Genomic DNA, 13865 nt, shown 5'->3' on the forward strand with positions numbered 1-13865 from the left:
ATCTCAAGAGGCATCATTGACGTGAGGCTGGCTGCAGTTTCTGCCCCAATTCCAGTTTAATGTATTCCAGTTTGGCCCTCAAGCGACAGAGCTGCTCGAGAACATGCTAAGAAACAAATGCAGGCAATTGTTTTGACATAATTCTTTTGGACGCAGGCAGATCGAATGTGCTGATGCAGAGACTAGAAAAGGGTTTTACCAAATCTCCGTTCCTCGTTGAAGTAAACAATAAGAGAAAATAGAGCGCCACCTGAAACCTGGCCAAACAAACACATACCTCTCAGCAGCAAAACTAATATATGTTGTCTAAGAAAGGAAAAACTAAGACAAACGCTTCACCATCATCATTTGGATATATACGTTGCATTAGCTTTATAACTTAGATTTACATTTGACTCATATATAATTGGCTCTTTCTGTATAGCACACATGAAACATCTGTTCCATATAGGATATTAATCTCAAACCTCAGGAACAGCATAATTCAGACCTTTATGGCTATAGTAAACTCAAAAGAGTTACCAATATAGTTCCCTCACCTTAAAGCAAACCTTCTCTCCCACTCTTCTAAAAAGTAAGGGACTGTACGGGTCTGCTTTCAAGACAATGAAACGTTCCTGTCTCGCCACTCGTTTAAATACCTAAGCTTTAGAGACCTTGAAGCTGCACAGTTTGATGCCAACTCAAGGAACATCAAGGCAACTCTTTATTCTTCTGCATGTGGACTGCACGAATAGAAGCTGGGAAAATTTTCCAAGGGAAAGGTGAATTCTGGTAGGAAACCAAATCAAGGAAGCCATGATGACTACCTTGAGAATAGAAGAGTAAACTAAAGATTTTCTTCTCTAACTGGTCACAGTTGCTCCCGAAATAACTTCTGTATAAAAGGAGAAGAGAAAAAACACAGAATAATGGTACAGTTTTTCAGAACTCCTGGGGAACCGTACAAAGGCTGAAAATGGCTGGTCTGTCAACACTAAGATGGAAGCAAACAAATCCCAAACTAAAAATCCTGATTCACTCCTCCCTCTTTTACCTCCTTTCCTCTGAAAGGCCTCCTCCTGTCCTGCAGGAATGTTCTCCCTTTCCTTCAGCTCCTCATCAGTCCCTGTAGACAGACTGTCTGTAATGGTGTCATGCAATAGCCAGATGAGATCCCCAAAGCTCCCTCCTTCTGTGTAACTAGAGTGCTTCCAAGGAGAGAAAGTCCTGTGAAGAAACTTATTCTCACTTCCCTTTACTGCAACTACTTGTGTGGGTCACTCTACCGCAATAAAAGTCTGCATCTGTTATCTGACCACGATAAAGTGACAGACAGACACTACTATTTTCAGTGTCCGTAAGAAGCAGGGTCTCTGAAAGATGACTGATCATGTGTTACAGTTACTGAAACTACCTGATCCAGAATATCAAATCACCCCTGTGTAAGACAAAAATAGCCCTTTGTTCTTCATCATCTCCACCATCCATCATCCCACCATCTCCCACCCTTTACTTGACCTATTTCCAAAACGTGGTCCACAGTTTGGCTGATCATCAAACCGGTAGAGGCTGCACGGCCTTTTCAGCTATGCTAGGACCTGGGTAAGTGTTTTGATGTTCAGGGAATAAGGGTCTTACAACAACAAGCCATCAGAAATCATTCAACACTTCAGTCACTGCAGTGTCTGGTGTCCTGATCCTTGTGTAACCTTCCAGAAGACAGCTTTGGAAATGCTGCTCTAGAGAGTCAGAGGACAAAGGCTGATCATGAATAAGACTTAGCATCCAAAGAAATTCATTGAATTTCTCATGTTCTCTTATTATATTTTGAAAGCATTTTTTCTAAGATTTTAGCATCTCAGCAGAAGCATGGTTGAAACATTGTTCTAATACTAATGAGAAGAGGGTTTTAACCAAATCAAAAGTTTACTAGTACTAAATTGGCTTCCAACCTATACAGCTGCTATCACAGTATAGTGACAGTGCAGTTAGCAGAGCTAGGACTCAACGGTGCTGTAAAACAACTTGTGGAATGGAGTTACTAACCGGTATTACTGTAGACAGATAAATAAAGCATCGGCAATATAGGATTAAAGCAAGTGAAATAAAGAGGATAAGATACCCATCTGATTTTGGCTAATTACACAGATGATACAAATCAAAAAGCAAGAACTGAGTGCACCCTTATCATTACACTGCTGTTTATATGAAGAGTCAAGGTTCATCATTTTTTCGTTACTGCAAAGCTACAGTTGTTACGACAATCACAGCAGTTATTAGACAGCTTACGCTCACTGTTTTTTCAGAGCAAGATGAGCACCAGATCTGATCGTCTGCATGCTTTGAACACTTCTCCCTAAACACGCTAGTCTAACATGACTTCCAGTTTTCAGCGATAGTAGGTTATCAGTTGTTTGGCAAATGCAGACTCTTACCATATTTTTACAACAGGAAATGTTTATTCCATATGTAAGACCACGCTTACAAGAAATAATGCAGGAAAGGAAAAGTGATCTAATTTCTATTCTACTTCCTTCCTTCTGCAGTGTGCTGCATTGAGATGTTTGTTCCAAAACACAGATATTAGTTCAAGGCCAAGATTCAATTTACCCTGATTCTACAAAACAAGCCTGCAGCTAAACTGCAATCCAAACATCTCAAACTACTGTACTTCATTCACATTTGCGTAAGTGATTTAGGTAAGTGGGCTTAAAATCCCTCTTTTCAAGGCTACTGAGCTTTTCATATCCATACGTGATAATTTTTGGTGTCAGAGCTAGAGTTTTTAAATTCCTGTGAATTAAGAACACTTTCTGAATATGCAAACTGTATCAATTTCAGAAGCAGAAAGCATGAATTCTGGGGAGTTTTGCCATGGTCCAGAGCCTCAGCGTTCCAGATAGCAAGAAAATGTGAGTCATGCTGCATCTACGGAGAACAGCATATAGCCTGCCTGAAGCACTGCACCCACCCAAGATGTTACCCAAAGAGCACTGCTGAAAAAAAGAAACACGACCGACTGTTACACTTCACTTCTAGCTTTTAATTTAGGAAGTCTGAGGTAGCTTTTTAAAAGTAACTTTCAAGTATTCTCTTAATCCATTTATTATTCGGACAGTCAATGCACATAAACAATAAACGGCCACATGCAACTGTCTCCGGTCTGCAAGGTAAAAGCTAGCAAGAGATTATACTGCTTCTAGGCCAAATCTGCATCACGCAGAGTAGTGAATTTCAGGAGTCTGAGCAGCAGCAGATTTGCAAGCTGATGGATCAGTGCTGACTGCTCATTAGCAAAGTTCATGAAAAGGGAGAGACAGAAGAGTCAGGAAAGGACAAAGTTTTGAACTTGATTGCATAGATGTAGAAATAACATCCAGAATTCATTTGTTCTCCATCTTCTATGCTCTCCGAAACCACTGAAACCCTCCCCACTGTACACTGTATTTTTGGAGAGCTGGCAGCACTAAGTCTTTTGTATTTAAGTGTTATCGGTAGGGAGTTCAAAATATAAATAAAATCATGGATACTTAAAAAACGGTTTGTCTTGTGTATGATGTGAGTAGCAAACTCTTTTGGCTAGGTAATATTGTCCCTGAAATTCAGAAAACTTCTCTAAGGGTATGCTGGAGCTTCTGCTTTTTGTTTGCATTCAAGCAAGCTAACACGAAGCACTTACAGCATCTTCAATGTAGGTTTTCTTGAGCGTGAAAAATGACGCTACACATTTCCTTTTGTACCTACTCTTCAAACCAGCTTTTCGGATGCCAGAAGCATAAATGTAAGTGAAAGAGAACAGTCCCAACTTTCTCAACTTCCCAGCACTGTATTTTGCATGTTGGTGCTTTTGTTTTCTTGCAAGTTCAGCATTAGTTTAATCGCATCACCCTGGATTCCCCCTCCTCCCCACAAGTGATACATATTAGTACATCTGTTTTTTCTGTAAAGTCTTTTCGCATTCTTTGCAGGGCACAGGAAGGATGTGGGCTCCTTTTCACATGCAAATGAGGCAAATTAGCCTTTGCCTGGTTCCTACAGAATAATGCTTATTTTACATTTAAGCGTGAGAAAAGAGGAGGAAATAAAAAACAACACACTAGGTGGGTTACACAACTCATCTTGGTACAAACCTCACTTAGCCTTCCTTCTCAAACTGCTTTCTACAGGACATAATTTCAGGATAGGGTGCAAAAGTTTAATTATGCAAAATGATGGACTATTTTGCACAGAGAAATAGCAGTCACTGATACCTTAAACATGAAAAAAGGCCAAGAATGCCAGCGTGAATCATCAGGGCACCAGCAATCCAGGAGATTCATGGAGCGCATTACTGACAACTTCCTAACACAGGCGACTGAGGAGCCGAGGAAGGGAGATACAATGCTGAACCTCATCCTTACAAATAAGGAAGAACTGGTCAGAGATGTGAAGGTTGGGCCAGCCCTGGCTGCAGTGACCACGAGATGGTGGAGTTCAGGATCCTAAAAAGAGGGGAACGAGGCGAATAGTAGGATCACAACCCTGGACTTCAGGAGAGCACACTTTGACCTGTTCAGGGACCTGCTCAGAAGAACCCCATGGGATATGACCCTGGGGAGAAGAGGAATGCAGGAGAGCTGCTTGATTTTTCAAGGATCACCTCCTCCAAGCTCAAGAACGGGCCATCCCGACACGCAGGAAGTCAAGCACAGGTGGCAGGAAGCCCACATGGATGGATGAACAGGGAGCTCCTGACTAAAACGTAAAAATGAAGCGTACGAGAGGTGGAAACAGGGTCAGGTGACCCAGGAGGTATACAGAGACACTGTCTGAGCGCCTAGAGATGGGAGCAGGAAAGCCAAAGCCCATGTGGAATTGAAACTGGCGAGGGACGTGAAGGGCAACAAGAAGGGTTTCCACAGGTACGTCTGCAGCAAAAGCAAGACGAGGGAAAACGTGGATCTGTTGCTGAACAAGGCAGGGGATCTGGCACCACAGGACACAAAAACGGCAGAGGCACTCACTGTCTTTTTCAGATTGCTCTGAAGACTGTTAAGACTGGACTTCAGGAATCCCACCTCCCTGAAACCAGCAGGAAAGTCTGGGGCAAGGAAGACTTTCCCTTGGTGAAAGAGGATCAGGTTTGGGAACGTTTAAACAAACTGGACACACAGTGGTCCATGGGCTCTGATGGAATGCACTTCTGAATACTGAAGGAGCTGGACTGTGTCGTTGCAAGGCCAGTCTTCATTATTTAGCCTTGAGAAGAGAAGGCTCAGGGGAGATGTGATCAATGTGCATAAACAAATACCTGATGAGAGGCAGTAAAAAAGATGAAGCAAGACATATCTGTGGTGCCCAAGGAGAGGGCAATAGGCAACATGCACAAACTGAAATAGAGGAAATTCCATTTAAACACACAAAACCACACTTTTTTACTGTACAGGTGTCAAACACTGGAACAGGTTGCGCAGAAAGGTTGCAGAGTTTCCCATCCTTAGTGATATTCAAAAAACCAACTGGATTTGGTCCTGGGCAACCTGCTCTAGTTGACCCTGCTTTGGGTAGGGGGGTTGGACCAGATGCTCCCCAGATGTCCTTTATAACCTCGGTGAGTCCTTGGTGACTCTGTTAGGTTATACTTACACCTGCTGCACTTGTTAACCTCCTCCTCCCCCTCCTTTTAGAAACTAGAGACAAAAGCAGCAATTCAGTTACTGTAACAAAAGCACAATACACATTTTGCAGGCTGATCGCATGATTCAAATCCCTGCTATTTTAGAACCTGTGTTCTAATTCGAGTGATAAAGTCAAGAGATGAAATGCAAGAAAACGCAAATAACTGCTTGGTAAACTGAGGTTTACCACAGGCAGTTAGTGCTAGGTGGAAACTCAGTGCACGCTATTTACACTGCACCAGCTCTTTGCACATTTAATGCTCACTGTACATAAGGTAACATACACCATATACAGAGACCTGGTAAGAAGGAGTCAGTGTGCTGTAAATTTGCACCCTGCTTTTCTGAGAGCAACCTCCTGGTGCAAACAAGCCCTTAGTTCTGTTCACAGTCACGTACCAGCTTTGACAGGTTTTACAGAATAGAGCTGAAAGAGGTTTTGGCACATCTGCTAATGCATGAAAGTGCCTTCCCAAGCCCAGTTCCCGTCATCATCTAAGGTTCTGGGACGCACCAATATTGCAGCAGCTTGCTGCTTGGTCTGGGGACGTATAAGATCCATGTCCCAAGTCACCATTCATTCTGCAAAACTGGCCCTGGAAATAAGTTACTTGCAGTTTCTTGTTGGTTCTCTCCCTATTCTGTCCCAGGGCACCACATGACAACTTCTTTCCATGGCCTGTGTGAGCACAGCCTTCTGGGAGCCTCATAGCCTACTTGCTGCTCTGATTGGAAGAGGGAGGCCACTGAGGAGCAGGAAGAGTTTCTATTCCCTCTAAGTTCACAGTAGTTTACTAGACACCTGGCTGTCCAAAACACACGACACCTTCTACTGTTCTCACCCACCTCTCTCCCTTCAAAGCCAGAAGTATTCAAATGGATTAGTCTTGTGGTCTACAACATGACAGCCAAGCCATTTTGTATGTCAGCCTGAATTCCACTTTTCCTTCTAGCTCTGTCCTTCAAACAGCAGTGTACAGCTGCAGCTTCGAGACCCAGAGTAAAGATGATCCAGTTTGGATTTAGATCCACACTCCTCCCAAAGCCTGAGATCACGCCGTGCAAAGTCCTGGCTGTTCTGAAGCTGTAGGAGCAATGAAGTACATAGATTAGTCAGGTGCCTCTAACGCTGATTAAGTGATGTTTCAAAGGGGCACATGAAGGGGCTTGAATAACCAGGTTAGGGAGCAATTCAGGAAGTCCTTGAAAATAATGTGAGTGACAATGTATTTTAAGCATCTTAGGAGCAGTTAGTTTCTTCCTCCTGAGGCAGTCTTGGCACTTTTAATCTATGCTTTCCATTGTAACCTGCTAAAATAACAGGCTTGAAGATGGCACAGAGTTTCAAGAGCTCGGAATACTAAACAAGGAGGTGAATTTATTACAAGATTTATTATTCCTGTCACATGCCCTTTCTGAAGATGCTGGGAGGGTGTGGGAGAGGGAAGAGAGAAAATTAGTTATCAATCACCACTTGCCAAGAGCAGATTAAGCACTCGAGTTATACATTCATGTATAAATTACTCAAGCGTGTTTCATTTATTCCTTCTCCTCTTCTAGATTGTAATTTTTTCCTCCTGTTCTGTAACCCGTGTACTCAGTCACAACCCACATGTAGTGGACATTTACTGCTGCTCTATGCATCACCGGTCTACTGCAAGAATAACTAGTAGGCAGATCATGATTAAGGTAGTTGGCAGGGCTGGAAAGCAGTAAGTGATTTTGGATTTTTTCCCTTTAATTATGAGATTTCATTTGGACTCCCTTTCCCAGACCTCAAAGCATGACTGACTTCTGGGAGCAGAACAGAGAACAACAATGGGGCTGATATTTAGTGATGTGATAAAAATCACTATCTCATATAGACAACTGAAAAAGGAATTAAAAAAAGCTGTTGTGCCAAGAACTTGATAGCAAAACCTGAAATTAAAGCCAACCCACACCTTCACATTAATAGGTTCATAGACAAAGTTCTTTCATTTTCTCCCCAGCCCTCTCTTCTCTAATTCTACCTTCAACTAAAGTGTCAATCACCACTGAGCATATATTCACACCAAAATGCACCGTGCTCTGAAAGAGCCACTAAGTATTTCAGTAAAAAAAAGCACAAGCACTGCCACATTACAAGTGGAGTCACCTCATCTTTCTTTTCTTTTTTTTTTTTTTTTTTTTTAAAAGGGATAGTTAGTACAAGAGCATTAAGCAAAAGGATTAGAGAGATGGGATAGGAAAACAGGATAAATTAAGATTTTTGGGATCTGGTGCAACCTAGAACACCACGTAGCAGGCAGGTGAGCCAAAGCAGCTGTGATGGAAAGGGAGAAGGGGGCAACAGAAGACTTAGAAAGTACTAGCAGCTTGCACACTTAATGTGAGAGTGCCAGCTGGCAACTTCACGTTACTGGTTGTGTGTGGGCTGTGAATATAACAGAAGAGATGAGGCTTTAGGGGAGGAGCTGTCTAGTAAGTCATTAATAAATAAAAATATGAAGTAATCTGTCTGCTTAGGAAGCAGGATCATGTAATAAAGAGAGTGGTGGACTAGCAAGCCAGAGATCAGGTTCCTATCCTCATCCATTCGGCACATCAGCTCCTTCTCCTGTGCTTAAGACAACACACCCTGTCTCCTCACATTGCCTCATTTGAAAGGCTACTTTCTTAAAATCAACACAGCAAAACCACGATATAAATAAAAACATGATAATAAAATTTACAGTATCATTTGTAGAAACTGCATCCCTTGCTCCTCTTTTGTCACTGGCTACATACAAAGACAATATCCCTTCTCACAAAGGGCTTTCGCTAAAACCTTGGGGTTCTCAAAGCCATAACAAAACCTAGCATGACCTTTTACTAGCAGCAGCGGCATTTTATTTTAAATCGATTAACTACATACACAATGCTAATTACCTTTTTTTTTTTTTTTTTTTTAAAAGCAAACTACTGGTTGGAAATGCAAGGGTATGTCTGTGTGCAGACAGAGACATGGCACTTTCTCTATGCTCTCTGAAATGAAGAGAAAAAGCTCAAGAAATGATTTTGAAAGATACATTGGTGTTTATGGCTATAGCTGCAGGGGGACCAGACACGTTCAGCCAGAAAATGATGAGGTTGTCGGGGAGAGGGTCAAGAGGTTAGCGTGGTTTGTTTTGCACTAAGACTTAGCAGGATGTTTCATGCAGCATAAAATCAATATTGACCCCACATGAAAAAAGTAATTGTCAACTTTGTACAAATCTCTGATTTATTTGGAAAGATTCTCACAAAGGTGACTCTGGATTTGTATGAAATCTTTAGTTGAGCTCTCTTTCCTCTTTCTTAAAAACCCTGAGCATTCAGGAATAAAAGTAGTTTGAAAATAAACGTCTAAAAAAGAGATGGCACAAATCAGCATGAATCCATCTAGTGTTGGAACATTTATGCAATAAGAGATAGAAATGCTTTAGCATTCAGTGTACTTAAATTCCGATTTTCCAGAGCAAAGGATGTGTAGACTGCAGTGGAAACCATAAACAGACAAATACATTCACAGTTGAACCTATGTATGTAGAAACTTAACCAAGCACCTGAGCAGATCTGTGGAGTTTAACTGCATACCTATTTGCAGAACTGAGGTCCATCTTAATTCTCCTGCCAAACTCCACTGAGCCACAAGAACATTATTACTGTTTACCGGAGGACCTGCTCAGGCAGTTTTACACAGAAACTGACTGTGCCTAGCCTAATTGCTAAGAAGTATCTGAAATTCTGTTAGCCCTGGAACGACCAGCGAAGAAGCAGAAAGCTCCAAAAGGCTGAACAAGCGTCACAAGGCTGTTCCTGTAAATCACAGAGGCTAGTTGAAGAGGCGCTTTCTGGAGAGATTCCAAATCATAATCAGATTTGCTGTTCCACCGAGAACCAGCATAACGCAGGTGAGATGACTTAAAGCAGAAAAAAGTATGATTTCTCACGTATGTAAGGCTTCTACTAGATACTGAATATATCTACATAGTAAGTGGGGTTTTTAAATTATCCACTGATGATGTCATACACATTTAAATAATCTGTAGCACCAGTCTCTGCTATTTGTGAGCCGCATCTGGCGCTTTAAAAGCCTTTGCAAAAGACCTAACTAGGCTGCACTAGAGAATTCTATTTTTCAAACTATTTTTTAAACATAAGGCGTGCAACATCTATAAAATTTAACAAATGGATTGTGATGACTCAGATATTTCCCGATCCTTGCAGAAAAGCCACATGCAACATCAGCAGGAATTCCTTCTCTAAATTACAGAAGCTTCAACTGCAGACTGCTGGACCATTCTGGCTAGAGTCGAGCTTATTAACACAGTAATTGGACAGCGGTACCTGCTGAAAAACCAAAGGAGTACATTAACTAGTTTACCTTTTGAAGAACTGACAGATTTCTGCCAGCGCCATCACCAATAGCTATTTCAACACATTGTGGGGACTGCCTTGATTTCACTGTCCTTACCACCTAATCTTTTGCTCATGTGTTCTGGGTTTAAAAAAAAAAAAGTTGCTCCCTTCACACTCCACTGACCTAGATTAGCCTAGAACAGCTGACCTGGATTCAGACTGGTTAAACACAAGAAAGGGAAAGACATGAGCAGACAAAGCAAGCTCCAAAGGGATTTATCTCAGACTTTAAGAAATTTCCAGTGCTTCAACCAACCCAGATTTACAGAGCATTTGCTGCTATCCTGTCCGACATCATTAGAGAACTGTCGATCACAGAACAGATTTCTACCAATGCTGGTTACCAACCTGAAGAAATTATACGACTAATTCACCAGCTGCGCCTAGGGCATCCTCCTCCTCCACCACTGACTTTTAATTTAAAAAAAAAAAAAAAAGAGTTTTCTTGTCTGGGTGACAAGCAGAAGCTTCACCAATCCAGAAGAGCCTAAAGCTACATCGTAACGCTCCTGGAAACGCTCTCTGGATGTAAGAGAGAAAAGAAAAAGAAGATATCAAGACACTGACTATGCTAATGGGCATCCTCCAAAAGAAGATAAATGTTCGGGGGGGGGTGGGGGTAAGCATGAGAATTGCTAGGTACAGTGGAAGCGAAACAGCAGCAATATTCTGATATAAACATTCTCTATGCAGCAACCACTCCTAAAGCTCCTGCTGAAGCAGGATGGTGGCCTGGAACGGTGCTGGCCTCTCATAGTATTTATGAAGAATTTTCTTAGGAAAGAAATAGTGGTTAAAAGTCACAGCTAAAAGTATTTATTTATTTAATCATACATTCAGCCAGGCAAATATTTACTGTGGTAATAGACATAGCTGTGCTTTGAGAAGTCCTCTGCAATACGCACGGCTTTCAAGGCTAGTAATGAAAGATATGCCTCCAAGGGAAAAAAAAAAAATACATACATCTTTCTTTTGATTTCTAGAAAATTAAAGGTGCCGTAAAAGGGGTCTTTCAACATCACGTTAACAAGTCTTTGTTTCCTCAGCACTTAAAATTTAATTCTCACCTACATTCACCCAAATCACACATGCCTAAGAGCATGTGTAAAAAGCAGTTGCAAGTTTGGCAGCTTAAACTGAATGGAAAAGGCAAAGTAACGGAAACTATCTTAGTGTGAACCCCTCCCAAGCACACCCACCTGTGCATAACCAGCAGCGCAAGTACTTTGAACTCTCTGCATGCAAACCCGACTCCCTTTTCTCAGGGCTCTGTCCAACATCCATCTTTTGAAATGTCTTCAAGGTGGGCTCTTTTCTATGTTACGCAATACAAAGCACTTTTGAGTACAGCTCTAAGAGATATTACATGAAGGGTGCTGCAGTCTTTTCCTGAGCATGAGCCCTGCAAAACTGTTCAAATCAAGACATTAGCCACAGCTCGTGCAAGATTCACTAGTGTTGATAATAGTCAATGCCATATTCCACACACATGACCAGACAAGTCTGTGCAGATAACTGTTTCTGGATAACATCTACATCACATGCAGAGGATGACACACACATGGAAAGCACTTGCCACACTAAGAGAGAAATGAGTACTGTAGTAGCAACAGGCACTAAATCTGTGCTAAACCAAGAACGGAGCTTGTGCCTTTGGCGTGCTCTTACTTCCCCTGGGAGAGCAAAAGGTTGCTGCAAGCAGCCCCTTGATTCAGCTCAAGCTTTCTTGTTTTGTTGGCTTTGAATAGTGCTCGCTCTCTCATCGGAGACATTTGTTTTATAAACAGTCTAATCCAAAAAAGAAAAGGAAGATATACACTGTCATTTACAGCTGTGCATGCTGATCCCTCAACAGCATCTAATGACATACAGGAGAACTGGTGGTTAGACTCAAACTAAGCCTCCCTATGTAATTGCAGCGAGTTAGAGGGCAAAATTCAAGTGTAACACTTTTAAAAAAGCAAACGTGATGATTTTTGTCTCCTGCAAAGGTATTTAGCAGATACCAAAACGATCACAGAGGATTTAAAAATAGAACTGCAGATGTTGCACAGTCCTCCCAGGCAAAAAGTATGCCATTTCATTCATATACATATTTGTTGCTCTTCGTTTTGACATAACAGGCATAATCACTGTAGTACAAAGTAATGAGAAGCCTACACTATCTATTAGCTGTAGGTCTCCTCGTTGTCTATACGTCTACAAATACATTTGGAGATGACTTGCTTTATTGACAGAGCAGAATTGCAATTACTGGATCTTCTATCAGCCTCTGTCTTAGGCATAAAGACACACAGCTGCCTAAACATTTCTCAGCAAAAGATGCAAGTAAGAAGAAATGGGGGGGGGGGGGGGAGGCATTACGTTTGATAGCAAACAGCATGCAGGGAGAAAGTGATGCTGTAACACTGCAGAACTAGCTGAGGGGAAAAAATGGAGAACCCTTTAAAGGGTCATAAACAACCAGCAAGTATCGTGGCAAAATAAGCATTTGCCCATACTGACAATTCAGTCCAATTACAGCTAACTGGAAATCAGCAACGGGTTTTGGTGCGCTGACGCAACCACTAGGTTAAAGCATATTGTACTGTAATTTGGCTTAAGTTCCCCCTGAAAAAAAAAGGACAAACTTTCAACTTCTGAAGTAGCAGAACTGGACAAGATATAACCCGATATTCCCAAAGTGTGCAGTACAAGTTTCTTTCCACATGGTCTTCTTTCTAACTAGCATCTTAACCGCATGAACGAGAAGGTTTGTTAGCCAGGGACCAAGCAGTTAACATTTCAGATCACATCCAAGATTTGTGCATGTTTCTAAGTAACAATCGTGTAAAGAATCTGAAGAGTCTCACGTCATTCATGTTTTCACCTCTCTAGCCACTTGCTTCAGTTATCATTATTTTTACAAAGGTAAAATACAAGAAGTTAAAAATACAGCTTGATTAAAAACAACCCATGTTAGTAAATCAATGTGGTCTGAAAAGTTTCTATAGGATTAGAAAGGCAGGGCTCTCAACACTCAGAACAGTATTTAAAACGCTAGCGGACTGAACTAGCAGATTTTATATTTCTCACTACTACTGTTGCATGGCATGATCAAAGTCGCACATAATCATCTTCAACGTTTTTCAAGCTTTTGCTGGAGGGAAATTCTCAGACCAGACTTCTCATAATATTAAATGGGCTGGGCAGGCATGACATTTACACAGTTGAATCTTTTATTTTTTGCTCCCTAAAAACAATAGAAGCAATATGACTTGCAATATTAGGTGTACTCTTACAGATGGGCAGAGCACAGGTATAAAGGTCATGAGGACAAAACACCATTTATTAGAAGGTTGTATAAACCTCTGTTAGCTCTGAGGTTTTCAGGATGATACACACTGCATAAAGACAAGCCTGCTACTAAAGGCAGAGACTACACCTTCCTTTAAGCTCACTGGAGATTTTCTAAAAAGCATCATCAATCATTTCCCTGATAACGTGTCTTGGGAAGAGTTGAGTTTCCTGGACCAACACAGGGGCCATGTGGGACTTGCTGGAGCTCACGAACGCTGTTCGCTGTTGGTAGCGGGGCTGCTGCAGGATGACGCGGAGCGCTCCCGACAGGCCCTTCTGCCTCCGCTGACGGAGAGTGACACATCAAACAGGAATCTCCCCCATCTCTGAGCACTGGCCTGAGATCCGCCCATCTTTATTTTCATTGTTAAATGGCTATTATGATACTGCACTGCAGGCTTTCTGAAAATGCTCACTAATGCATGATCTTCACACAATCATTTTTAGTTTCTGTTCTTGGCTTTT

General features: G+C 41.7%; 1 protein-coding gene across 19 annotated transcripts in view; it reads right to left on the reverse strand.

Annotated features, from left to right (window-relative positions):
- Window positions 1-13865, reverse strand: part of FYN (FYN proto-oncogene, Src family tyrosine kinase) — a 142654-nt gene that overhangs the window by 56934 nt on the left and 71855 nt on the right. For 6 of the 19 annotated variants that reach the window (XM_068938079.1, XM_068938073.1, XM_068938074.1 and 3 more), the window contains one exon: window positions 6486-6723. The exons of 12 other annotated variants lie outside the window; for them this stretch is intronic. The gene's annotated coding sequence lies outside the window, so the exon portion shown is untranslated. Of the gene's footprint in view, window positions 1-1036; window positions 1194-6485; window positions 6724-13865 lie in introns of those variants that run through there. One more of the 19 variants, XM_009682499.2, reaches the window with a different exon arrangement.

The sequence above is a fragment of the Struthio camelus genome, chromosome 3, assembly GCF_040807025.1.
Source record: "Struthio camelus isolate bStrCam1 chromosome 3, bStrCam1.hap1, whole genome shotgun sequence".
NCBI classification, from domain to species: domain Eukaryota; kingdom Metazoa; phylum Chordata; class Aves; order Struthioniformes; family Struthionidae; genus Struthio; species Struthio camelus.